The 12,388-nt window shown below is 37.8% G+C and overlaps 1 pseudogene; it reads right to left on the bottom strand.

Moving 5' to 3' along the window:
• Positions 1 to 688: 688 nt before the first annotated feature.
• LOC109678037 (merlin pseudogene) lies at positions 689 to 12,019 on the bottom strand (annotated as a pseudogene).
• Between the last annotated feature and the right edge of the window lie 369 nt (positions 12,020 to 12,388).

Genomic DNA, 12,388 nt, shown 5'->3' with positions numbered 1-12,388 from the left:
CTGTGTTGACAGGGCCACCAAGAAGAGCCTATGGAGCCCCCATCATGGCTGATTATCCAGGCACTGATGAGAAATGACCAGGGAGCTCCTGAGCGCACCACAGCAGGAGGTTAAGGCTGAACAGGGATGGAAAGACACATGTGGTTCCCACTTGCCTCTCAGATCTGGGCAGGGGTAGCCGGTGGAGGGCAGCGTGCACTCTGTGTGGTTGGATCCCCGCAAAGCTCTACCTGCCACCTCGCCCAGCTGGCCAGCAGCCCTCCACCACAGCTTCTGCCTCAAATATCTCCCCAGCTGCAGCTGCCCTGCCTATTCCCGATCAGCTGGCAACCACAGCAGGTGGCCTCAGGACCCATCACCCTGCCAGACATGCGGCAGGCAGGCAGGGACCTGGGCTCAGCCAGCCTGTGCTTCTTCGCTATGTCCCAGGTCCTCACTGTGCAGGGGAGAGACTCCCAAACCCTAGTGGGACAGGGGATGTGGCAGCAGTCTTGATGGCTCCAGGAGGCCTATGTACTGCACTCCCTCCAGGTGTAGAGCTCAGCAGTGGGCAGTAACTCTCACACCCCAGGGAATCTGGGACGCAGGAATTATGGGATCTCACATAGACAAAGACAAACACTTCTTAAAAACATTACAGATGCAGATCAGAGGAACTAGAAGGCCGTGAGAGAAATCTCCACAGGGTCATAGTTCAAAGGCAATTGCACATAAAGGGGCTGGGATTCCCCACTTAGCTGGAGAAAGTTGCACAGCAACCTCAGGAGCCCCCAAGCCACCCCTGTGGATGGTTCCCATGGTGTCAGGCCCATCCTGCTGGTGCTGGGAGCAGAAGTGGCAGATCCTGGGGTGGCTGGGTCACCTGCTAGAGCTCTTCAAAGAAGGCCACTCGGGACTTGGCACTCTGCAAAGTGAGTTTGAGGGCTCAAATGTACATAAGTCTTCTTCCTTGGGCTTGAGGCTTTTTACTGGTGTTGTGCTTGCTGCCGGTGCCACCCCTGTATGAGCTCTGGTTGTGCAGAGTGTCCAATGCTATCTCCCTCTCTTTGAGTTTCAAGGCCTCGATTTCTGTCTTGAGCTCGTTGAGCTGCTCCTGCAGGTGCTTGCTCTTCTCCATGTACTCCACTTTTTCTTTTTCTGTCTCCATGGAAAGCCGCTTCATGTCAGTATCCTTGAAGTCGAAAGAGAGGCTGTCGCCAGTGAGGTTGAAGCTTGGTATGTCAGGAGGCAGTGGTGCTGAGATTGGGTTCATGGGCAAGTATGTAGGCTTGGTGGCAATTTCCAGGAGCTTCTGCTTGGCTCTTCATTCTGCCTCGCGAGCTTCCTGCAGGTCCTGCTTCAGCTGATCATCCCGCTTCAGGTGATCAGCCGCCTTACCCCTCCTCTCTGTCTCCGCCATCTTCAGTGCCAGCACCTCAGCCTCTAGCACCTTCTGCTCCATCAGGCGCTTCTCCTCCTCTGTCCGAATGGCCGTGGCCTTGATCCGCTGCATCTCCTGCTCTGCCTCTGCGGCCTTCTGGGCCAGGAACTTGGCCTGTTCCTCTGTGATCTGGGCCTTCTCAGCCATCTCCTCGGACCTCATCAGTGCTTCATTGGCCATGGTCACCTCTTCTTTCATCTGCAGCAGCCTCCTCTCCAGCTCGTCCCTCGTGCTCTCAGCCTCCTCTCGCATCTGCTTGTAGAGGTCTTTCACATTCTTTTAAAAGTATATTCATAGGTATTTTTTAAAGGCTATTGTAAATGGAATTATTTTCCTATATTTTTTCTCAGTCTGTTCATTGTTGGAGTATAGAAAAGATACTGATCTTTGTAAATTAATTTTGTATCCTGCTACTCTGCTAGAACTATTTTGGTGTCTAGAAGTTTTTTGGTGGGGTTTTTCAGGTCTTTTAGGCATAAGATAATGTCATTATGTCATTCCTTTCCAATTTGTATCCCTTTTATTTCTTCTTCTTGTCTCATTGCTCTGGTTAGAAATTCTAAGACTATGTTGAATAAGAGTGGAGAGAATGAACACTCTTGTCTCATTCTTGATTTCAGAAGAAATGGTTTCAGTTTTCCCATTTAGTATGATGTTGGGCTATAGGCTTGTTGTGTATAGTCTTTATCATGTTGAGGTACATTCCTTCTATTCCTAGTTTCATCAGAGTTTTCATCATGAAAGGGTGTTGAATTTTGTCCAAGGCTTTTTCTGCATCTATTGAGATGGCCATGTGGTTTTCAACTTTGCTTCTGTTAATATGCTGTATTACATTTAATGATTTTTATATGTTGAGCCATCCCTGCATCCCTAGGATTTGATCATGGTGTACGATTTTTTGATATGCTGTTGCATTCAGGTTGCCATTATTTTATTGAGGATTTTGGCACCTACATTCATTGTAGAGGTTGGCCTGTCATTCTTTTGTTGTTGTTGTTGTAATCTTGTCCAGTTTTAGGATAAGTGTAATACTGGTTTCATAGAATGAGTTTGGCAGTGTTCCTTCCCTTTCCATTTTGTGGAAAAGATTGAAGAGTGTTAGTATTAGTTCTTTAAAGTTCTGGGGGAATTTAGCAGTGAATCCGTCAGGTCTTGGACTTTCCTGTTTTGGGAGACTCTTTATTGCTGATTCAATTTCATTGCTTGTTATAGGTGATCAATATCCTCTTTGTTCATTTTGGATGGTCATCTGTGTCTAGAAATTTGTCAATTTCATCTAGATTTTCTAACTTATTTGATTCCTAATGATTTCCTCGGTGTTTGTTATCGCTTTTTCATGTCTGATTTTATTAATTTGGATCTTTTCTCTTCTCATTTTAGTCAGATTTGTTGACATTTGTTAATCTTATTTATCTTTTTAAAGAACCAGCTTCCTGTTTTGTTAATTCTTTGTATTTTTTTGGTGTCTTTATTTTGTTGATTTTGACTCTTATTTTTGTTATTTCTCTCCTGCTAGCTTTGGGTCTAGCTAGTTCTTATTTTTCTAGGAGTTTGAGATGTAGCATTAGGTTGTTTATTTGATTATGTGTTTTATATATGTGTATGGGTTTAGTATATGCACTCATGGCTATAAACTTTCCCCTTAGGACTGCCTTTGGTGTATCCCATACATTCTGGCAGGTTTTGCTTACATTCTCATTAAATTTCAGGAATTTTTGATTTCCTCCTTTATTTCTTCAATGACCCACTGATCATGGAGCAATGTGCTGTTCAGTCCTTGTTGTTAGAATATTTTCTACTATTCCATTTGTTGTTGACTTCTAGTTCTATTGTGCTGTGGTCAGAAAGTATGCAGGTGGTTATTTCAGTTTTCTAATATTTGTTAAGACTTGCTTTGTGATGTAAAATATGCTCTATTTTGGAGAAAGTTCATGGGCTGATGAGAAGAATGTACATTGTGTTGTTGCAGGATGGAATACTCTATAGACATCTGTCAGGTCTATTTGATCTATGGTATCATTCAATTCTAGTTTCTTTGTTGATTTTTTTGTCTGGATGAAATATCTGTGGTGATAGAGGAGTATTGAAGTTTCCCACCACCACTGTGTTGGGGTCTATCTGTGTTTTTAAGTCCAATAGTGCATGTTTAATGAAGTTGGGTACATATAACTTAATTGTTATTTCCTGCTGATTTATTGCTCCTTTAATAGTATGAAGTGACTTTCTTTATCTGACTAATTTAAAACTGAAGGACTCTGTCCTGGAAGAGTTTTCATTGCTCTTTCAATTTTGAATGATAGCTTTGCTGGGTAGAGTATCCTAGGACATAAATTTTTTTTCAGTGCTCAAAATATCTCACTCCATGTCCTTCTTCCTTTTAAGGTTTCTGTTGAAACTGAGGCCAATAGGAAAAGGGGACCAGTAACTAGAGAAAAGGTTAAATCAAAAAGAATTAACCTAGAAGGTAACACACACGCACAGGAAATTAATGTGAGTCAACTCCCTGTATAGCTATGCTTATCTCAACCAGGAACGCTTGTTCCTTCCTATTATTGCCTATACTCTCTCTTCAAAAAAATTAGAGATAAGGGCAAAATAGTTTATGCTGGGTATTGAGGGGGTTGGGGGGAGAGGGAGGGGGCAGAGTGGGTGGTAAGGGAGGGGGTGGGGGCAGGGGGAGAAATGACCCAAGCCTTGTATGCACATATGAATAATAAAACAATAAAAAAAAGTGATTGAACACCAAAAAAAAAAAGAAAAAGAGTTTCTGTTGAGAAATCTGCTTTTATTTTGATGGGTTTACATTTATATGTTATTTAATTTGTCTCTCTTATAACTTTCAATATTCTTTCCTTGTTCTCTGTGCTAATTGTTTTAACTATACTATGCCATGGAGAGGTTCTATTTTGTTCATGTCTGTTTTATGTCCTGGAAGCTTCCTGTACTTGGATGGGCATCTTTTTCTTGAGATTTGGGAAATTTTCTGCCGTTATTTTGTTGAATATATTACCTATACCTTTGGCTTGTAACTCTTCTTTGATGCCCATGATTTGCAGGTTTCTTTTTTGATGGAGTCACAGAATTCTTGCTTATTCCTCTTGCAGCTCTTGAGTCTTTTGTCTAAGAATTTTTCTGTTTTTTTCTTTAGTATCTATTTTGTCTTTGAGCACTGAAATTGTCTTCCACCTGTTCCAGTCTGCTGGAGTGCCTTTCAACTGTATTTTTTACTTGAACTTTTTATTTCCATAATTTGTTCAATTATTTTTTTCTGAGTCTTTCTATTTCTTTGTTAAATTCCTCTTTCATATCTTTTGCTGTCTTTTTTATTTCATTTATCTCTCTTTTTTTAATAATCTTCTTGGTTTCATTTTGGAGTTTGTTGAAATCTTCTTTGAGGTAATTTAGTTGTTTTTGTGTCTTCTCAAGTTCATTAGTCCATGTACTCTTGGGATTCATTGAGTTGTTAAGCTCCTCCTTAAGTTCATTGAACATTCTTCTGACATCAGCAACTGGGAATTCATTCCCTTCACTTTCCACCAAATCCTCTATTACATTATTGTTAGTCTTTTGAGAAGTTGTGTTCCCTTGCTTTCTTTCTCTCCCTGTGTTTCTATTTACTGCTTTGCTTGTGTGTTGTTGATTAGTTATTTGGGGGTTTTAATCAACTGTTATCTTTCCCTTGATTTAATTTCTATGCTCTGATTAGCTTTGTTGTTAGCTGGGTTGTTGTAATATTTCTATCCTTGACCTGGGGGTATAACTTAGTAATAACAAATTCGCAGATTCTATGCCAAACCATCTCTTTGCTTTTATCTGTCAAAATCATAGTTGAATTTGTGACCCAATTCTAACAGTTACGCCCAATATTTTAGAACTAATTTGTATTACTAAATTTGCATTCCTAATTTGCCATTATAGTATTTTGTAATTTTGTGTTATAATTTTTCATTGTTGTAATTAATGCTACAACAAACCCATTACATATCTTTCTTTTACAGTGTACCATCTCTTAAAATAATAAGCCCAATATAAATGACAAAATTCTACCACATTTACCATATCCTCTCTTACTCTTTCTGTGGCAATTACATATTTGAAATTTACTTGTGGTTCAAACAAGACTATCAAAGACCATTATATTTTAGCATTGTTTAGTCTCCTAGTGGAACTATTTCACTGAGGTATACTTTTGAACAGAATTTTTTATTTGCAATAAAGTATATCTGGTAACCATACTGTTGAAAAACTCTCAAGTTCATTAAGGAGAGTTACTTTTATGAGGTTCCATGATAGAAATTTTCTTATACCTTAATATCAGGATGGGGGAAGGGCCTTATTTTATCCTTTGGTATTTCATATTAGGAACTCTGAGTCTTGTAATTGATTTCCCTTTTTATTTTGATCTCTTCTAAAATCAGAGTTATATTTGTGGCCCAACTATAACAATTGCACCTAAGATTTTGGTAGCAAATTTAGTCAGAATTTCTCTTACTATTCTACCCTTTATTTTTACTTCTTTTTAACTTATTTACTTACTTTTTCTTTTCTATGTGATCTGCACATTGTTTTGTAATTATTTATTAGATTAAGCATCCTATAGTAAGTATATGAGTATTCTGGTATCTTTTGGTATCTACTACAGCCTTTGACTTGATGGGAAAAGTCTTTACCAGTCCTCAAAGCCAGTTTTATTAAGAATTGTTCATGAATTAAATGCATAATCATAATCATATTTCATATGATTGTTGTGAGAATTCAAATAGAAAATAATTGTTATCGATACTTACACTACTATATAATAGAACTCCTTACTCTTTAAAATTTTTTTATTTTATAGCATATGTTAATTTTACAAAGGAGGTTGTTGTGGTATTTCCATACATGCATATTTTGTGCTTTGATCAAATTAACCTCCTCTATTACTCTTTCTTATCCCCATTCTATCCTCACTTTTTAGTTTTAGAGGGTTTCATTATGCTATTTTCATATACAGATCTAATATATTTCAATATTATTCATCACCATCACCCACTCTTTTCCCTTTTCCCCATCTCAGTGGCTGCCCCCAAATAGTTTCACTGTTTTACTATCTGGATTCTGAAAGAAAACATGTAATACTTATCTTTCTGAATCTGGCTTATTTTGCCTAACATATCTATCTCCAGTTCCATTATTTTTCTGCAAATGACCTAAATTCATTATTCCTAATGACTGAATAATATTTCATTGTATATAGACCACATATTCCTTATTCATCTGTTGATGGGTACCTAGGCTGATTCTATAAGTTGGCTATTATGAATAGTGCTGCAATAAACATGGGTGTGAGGTGCCTCTCTTGTATCCTGACTTACATTCCTTCAGATATATGCCCAAGACTGGTATAGTTGGTTCATACAGTAGTTCTATTTTTGGGTTCCATACTGATTTCCATAGTGACTGCACTAGTTTACCCTCCCAACAACAGTGTATAAGGTTTCCTTTTTCCCCACATCTTCACCAGCACTTACTGTTGTTTGTCGTCTTGATAGTAGCCCTTCTTTCTGGGGTGAGATGGTATCTGAACACCATTTTGATTTGCATTATGGCAAGGGATGCTGTTCACTTCTTCATGTTTTTTTTTATTATTCATTTATTCACATATGCTTACACTGTTTGGGTCATTTCTCCCTCCCGCCCCCCCCCATCTCCCCACTTCCCCCCTCCCTTCCAGGCAGAACTTGTTCCGCGCTTTTCTCCAGTTCCATTGAAGAGTAGAAATAAGCAATAATAAAAAAGACATAGCAGTTGAAGAGTAAAAATAAGCAATAATAAGAAAGACACAGCATTTTTGCTAGTTGAGATAAGGACAGCTTTACAGAGAGATTCCTAGCATTGCTTTCTTCTTCATGTATTTTCTGGCCATTTGCTCTTCCTCTTTTGAGGAAGAATTGTCTGTTCTATTCATTTGCCCATTAATTGGATTATTAGTTCTTTTGGTGTTTAGGTTTTTTAGCTCATTATACAATCTGGTTATTAATCCCCTCCTAGATGGATAACTTGGAAAGATTTTTTCCCATTCCGTAGGCTATCTCTTCATTCTAGTAATTGTTTCCAGTAATGTGAAACAATTATTTCATCACCATCACCCACTCTTTTCCCTTTTCCCCATCTCAAATAGAATTTGATGCAATTCTGTTTTGTCAATCTATGCTCTTATATTTTGAGCTATTGGAATCCAGCTCAGAAAGTCCTTCGCTGTGCTGATGTCATCAAGAATTTCCCTATATTTTCCTGTAGTGGTTTCAAAGTTTCAGGCCTGACATTAAGGTCTTTGATCAATTTTAAATTGATTTTTGTTCAGGGTGAGAGATGGGAGTCTAGTGTTAGCTGGGTTTCTTTTCTCCAGTGTACTTCTTTGACATATTTATTAAAAGTTAGATGACTGTAACTGTGTGGGCTTATTTGTGGGTCTTCTTGTGTGTTTGATTTGTGACAGTAACAAGCTGTTTTTGGTATTATGGATATGCAGTGTAATTTGATATCAGTTGTGATATTTCCAGTGTTGCTCTCCTTACTCAGAATTGCTTTGGCTACATGGGGTCTTTTGTGCTTCCATATAAATTTTAGAATGTTTTTCTATTTCTGTGAAGAATGCCATCAGAATTTGGATGAGAATTGCATGGAATCTGTAGTTTGCTACATATCCATGAGCATAGGTGCTTTTCCATACTCTTGTGTCTTTTTTAGTTTATTAAAGAAGACAATGTTCTAAAGTTTTCATGGTAGAGGTCTTTTACCTCCTTTGTTAAGTTTATTCCTAAATATTTTTCTCAAGGTTATTGTTAATGGAATTGTTTGCCTGATTTCTTCCTCAGCTTATTCATTATTGGTGATAGAAAAATTACTAATACTTTTATGTTGACTGTGTGTCCTACTACTTTTAAGAAAGTGTTTGCTAGATCTAAATTTTTTCAGTGAAGTCTTTAAAGTACTTTTAGTATATGAACATATCATCTGCAAATAGCATTAATTTGACTTCTTCCTTTTCTTATCCATGTTCCTTTTTTTTCTTTCTCTTTCCTTATTTCTCTGGCTAATTCAAACATTATATTGAATAAGAGCTGAGAAAATTTTAATGACTTTCCTGATTTTAGAGGAAATGCTTTTAGTTTTTCCCCATTCAGTACAATTTTGGCTATAGGTTTGTCATATATATCCCTTATTGCATTGAAGTATATTCCTTCTATTTCTATTTTTTTCAGAGCTTTTATTATGACATTTTTAGGGATTTTGTCAAAGGATTTATTTGCACCAATTGAGTTCTATTTATGTGCTGTATTACATTTATTGATTTAGGTATATTGAACAATCTTTGCATCCCTGCAATGAAACTAACAATTATAGTGTATGATCTTTTTAATATGTTGTGGAATTTGGTTTAACTTCTGCATCTGTGTTCTTCAGGGAAATTGGTTTGTAACTTTCTTTTTTGTTACATCCTTACCCAGTTTTAGCACTGGTGTCACATTGGCTTTGTAGAATGATTTTGGTAGCCTTCCTCACCTTTTTATTTTTATTTTTTTGAGTAGTTGAGGAGTATTGTTGCTAGCTATTTAAATGTCTGGTAGAAAGCAGCTAAAAATCCATCTATTCCCAGGCTTTCCTTTTTTGGGAGTGTCTTTTTACTGCTTCAATATCCACTCATTACAGACCTGTTTAAATTGTTTATATGCTCTTGGTTCATCTCTAATTTTATTAATTTGACTGTCTTCCTCTTTCCTTTGTTAACTTGGCTAAGGGTTTGTCAGTCTTATGTTTTCAAAGAACCAACTTTTGATTCTTTGTGTTGTTCCTTTATTCTCCATTTCATTAATTTATTCCCTAATCTTTATTTTTTTCTGTCTACAGTTTCTGACTTTAACTTATTCTTGTTATTCTAAGAGCTTGAGGTGCATCATTAGGTTATTTATTTGAGATCTCTCTAATTTTCTCAAATATAGGCACTCATACCTATAAACTTCCCTCAGCACTATTTGCTGCATCTCAAAAGTTCTGGGAAACTTTGTTTCTATTTTCATTTCTTCTAGGAATTTTAAATTTCTTCTTTATTGCTTCAGTGAACTAACCAACTGAAAGTGAATTCTTTAATCTCCACATACTTAAATGTTCTCTATAGTTTTTCTTGCTTTTGATTTCTAGTTTTCTGAATTGAGTGCACCAATGATCAGTGAATATGTATAGAATCCTTCTATGTTCTTGATAGATTGCTCCCTTTAGTAATATGTAGTAAGCTTCTTTATCTCTTCTGACTAATTCTGGCTTGAATTCTGCTCAAAGTCAGATGTAAGTAGAGTGATTCCTGATTATTCTTTACTTCTGCTTGCTTGGAATATTGTTTTCTGCCCTTTCACTTTTAGTCTGCATGTCTTTTCTTGTGAGGTATGTTTCTTGTAGACAGCAAATAGTAATAGTTGTTTTTTAAATCTAGTCAGTCATTCTATGTCTTTTGATTGGAGTGCTAAGACCATTTACATTTAGGGTTATGGCTGCAAAGCATTTGCTATTTCCTGTGGGTCTGTTGTTTTTCTATGAGCTAATTCATCTGTTATTTGTTTGGTTCTTATGTACTTATTTACCTTTGGGGTTTTACAACTTCTAATTCTTATATAACTATAATGTTGTACCCTTAATCAAACTTTCTCTTTACTCCCTTCCCTATTACTCTTCCCAGCCTCTGATATCCACTATTCTACTCTCAACTTCTATGGGATCAACTTTTTATATTTCATATGTGAGTGAGACCTTTCCATACCTGACTTGGTTCACTTAACAAAATGATCTCCAGTTCCATCCATATTGTCACAAATGACAGAATTTCATTCTTTTTTATGGATAGATGATATTCAATTATATACATGTACCACATTTTTATACATTTATCAGTTCATGGCAGTTCTATTTTTAATTTTTTTCATCTACAGGTGCTTCTTTATTAAGAAAGAAATTATTCTCCCTAGAGACCATATAAGGAAATTAACTTGCAATTTTAGAACAATTAAACTTCACAGTAAGATTCTTAAAATTTCAAAGTGTGTGTGTGTGTGGGAAGGAATTATTTATGACAGTGTTTCTCCAATTTAGCTTTCACAGACATACTCTTGGGAGCAGGTCCTTAAGTGTTCTATGATGATTTTACAGTTCACGTTTTAATTTTGCTAGTAATCTAAGTAAAATTTCATACACAGCTATTTAGAATTATCTCGACAACTGTTGCGGGAAATTATGAGCTGAGATTGGAGTCTCTGAAGCAGATTAGAAGGAAGCAACATTTATTGTGCCAGCACAGACCCAGCGGACTCGGGTCCAGAGGCTTAGGCTGGAGAACAAAGAACATACACCCTTGCAAGCAGGTTACAGAAGCAAAAGCAAAGCTCAACCCACATAATGGCTGCATGTGACTTCACTGGCTTTTGTTTCCCCAGTACTATGTGACCTTCTCATTGTTTCAATTCTTTACATTTTCTCTCTCTGCTTTGCCATCCCCTCCCCCTGTCTCGTTGTCAGAACACAGGCTGTCTGCTTCTTTTCTGCCCCCGTCACTTTCCTGCTATACAACCACCTTCTATAACATGGTTGCCACCTTTGCCCCACCTTTGTGCCTCTCTGCATGAGGGCCCAGCGATTACCAATCATGCTTAACTTCCTCATACAATTTCTCAAACTGGCTCCTCACAGCCTTTGCAGAATTGTGGATCATCTTGTACAACTGGGAGATGGTGAGATTGTGAACAGCATCTCAGAGCCATGACTCTCAAGATGGAATGGGTGAGGGAGATGCATGTATGTGGTTTGAAAAAACTTCACAGCATCCATTGATTTCATAATAGAAACTGCATAATGTCAGGGTCAGAAAAATAATTTCAGCTGATGGCCAGTAGTGGGAAGCCAACTACAGATTTATCCTTGGGAAGTCTAGATAAACGTAGTTGAGAAACACTGGCTGTGAGGTACAGGCATGCTGGCGCATGGAGAACTGTTAATATTAAACACATGATAAAGAGGAAAACATCTTTTGGATCAGTGAGTGAATCCTGAACCAAACTTGTCATACTTTTCTGGAACCCAAAGGGCCAATCTGGGAAAAAACCAATGTGGTCCTTGCCTAGGGGCAAGGTGGTCCACTTTTTAATACTGGGGGAAAAAAGAGGAAGCCTGTTTTTGCTCAAAATCCCATCCACCAGGAAATGCTGCCCTCCTTTGTGATGCCATCCAGCTCTTATGAGGTCTGCTTTTCTGTGATTACTGCAGAGCTCCAATTTGCTTCAGTCTCGTCAACAGTTCCCATTCTGTTGTGTAGCTTCCAGATCGTGCACTCGGCTATACAATCCTTACGGATAAGACCCAAGGAACCGTCTTTGTGCCTGTCAGCTGTTGCAAATAATCTTGAATCTCATTTGTGTGGCTGGTGGATGTGATATTGACAAATTCCAGAAGCCCTTGTTTGAAGGACAGTTGACTGAGGACCTCTTGGGTCTTTCTGCAGTAGAGGCAGGTGGGCTTAATGAACACGACCACCTTCCCAGGCTGGATTTTGGCATTCACAAACTCTTGAGCCATGCTGGCGATGGCAGTGTCCCCGGGAGGAATCTTTACTTGCAGGTATTGCTGGGGGTGCTAAACCTCTATTTTTAATTTTTGGAGGAACTTCTATACTGCTTTCCATAATGGCTGTACTAATTTACATTCCTGCTAACAATGTGCAAAGGTTCCTTTTTCTCCATATCCTTGTCAGTTCTAATTATCTTTTCTCTTTTTAATATTAGTCATTCTAACTGTACTAAAGTAGTATTTCATTTTGGTTTGCATTTCCCTGATGGTTGGTGATGAGCATTTTTTTCACATACTTTGTTTGTCATTTCTATGTATCTCTCCTTTTGAGAAATGTCTATTTGGGTCTATTGCCCATTTTTCTGTGGGTTATTTGTG

The sequence above is a fragment of the Castor canadensis genome, chromosome 12, assembly GCF_047511655.1.
Source record: "Castor canadensis chromosome 12, mCasCan1.hap1v2, whole genome shotgun sequence".
In the NCBI taxonomy this organism is placed as follows: Eukaryota; Metazoa; Chordata; class Mammalia; order Rodentia; family Castoridae; genus Castor; species Castor canadensis.
The sequence above is the reverse complement of the archived record's forward strand: the minus strand, read 5'-3'. Positions and strand labels throughout refer to the sequence as shown.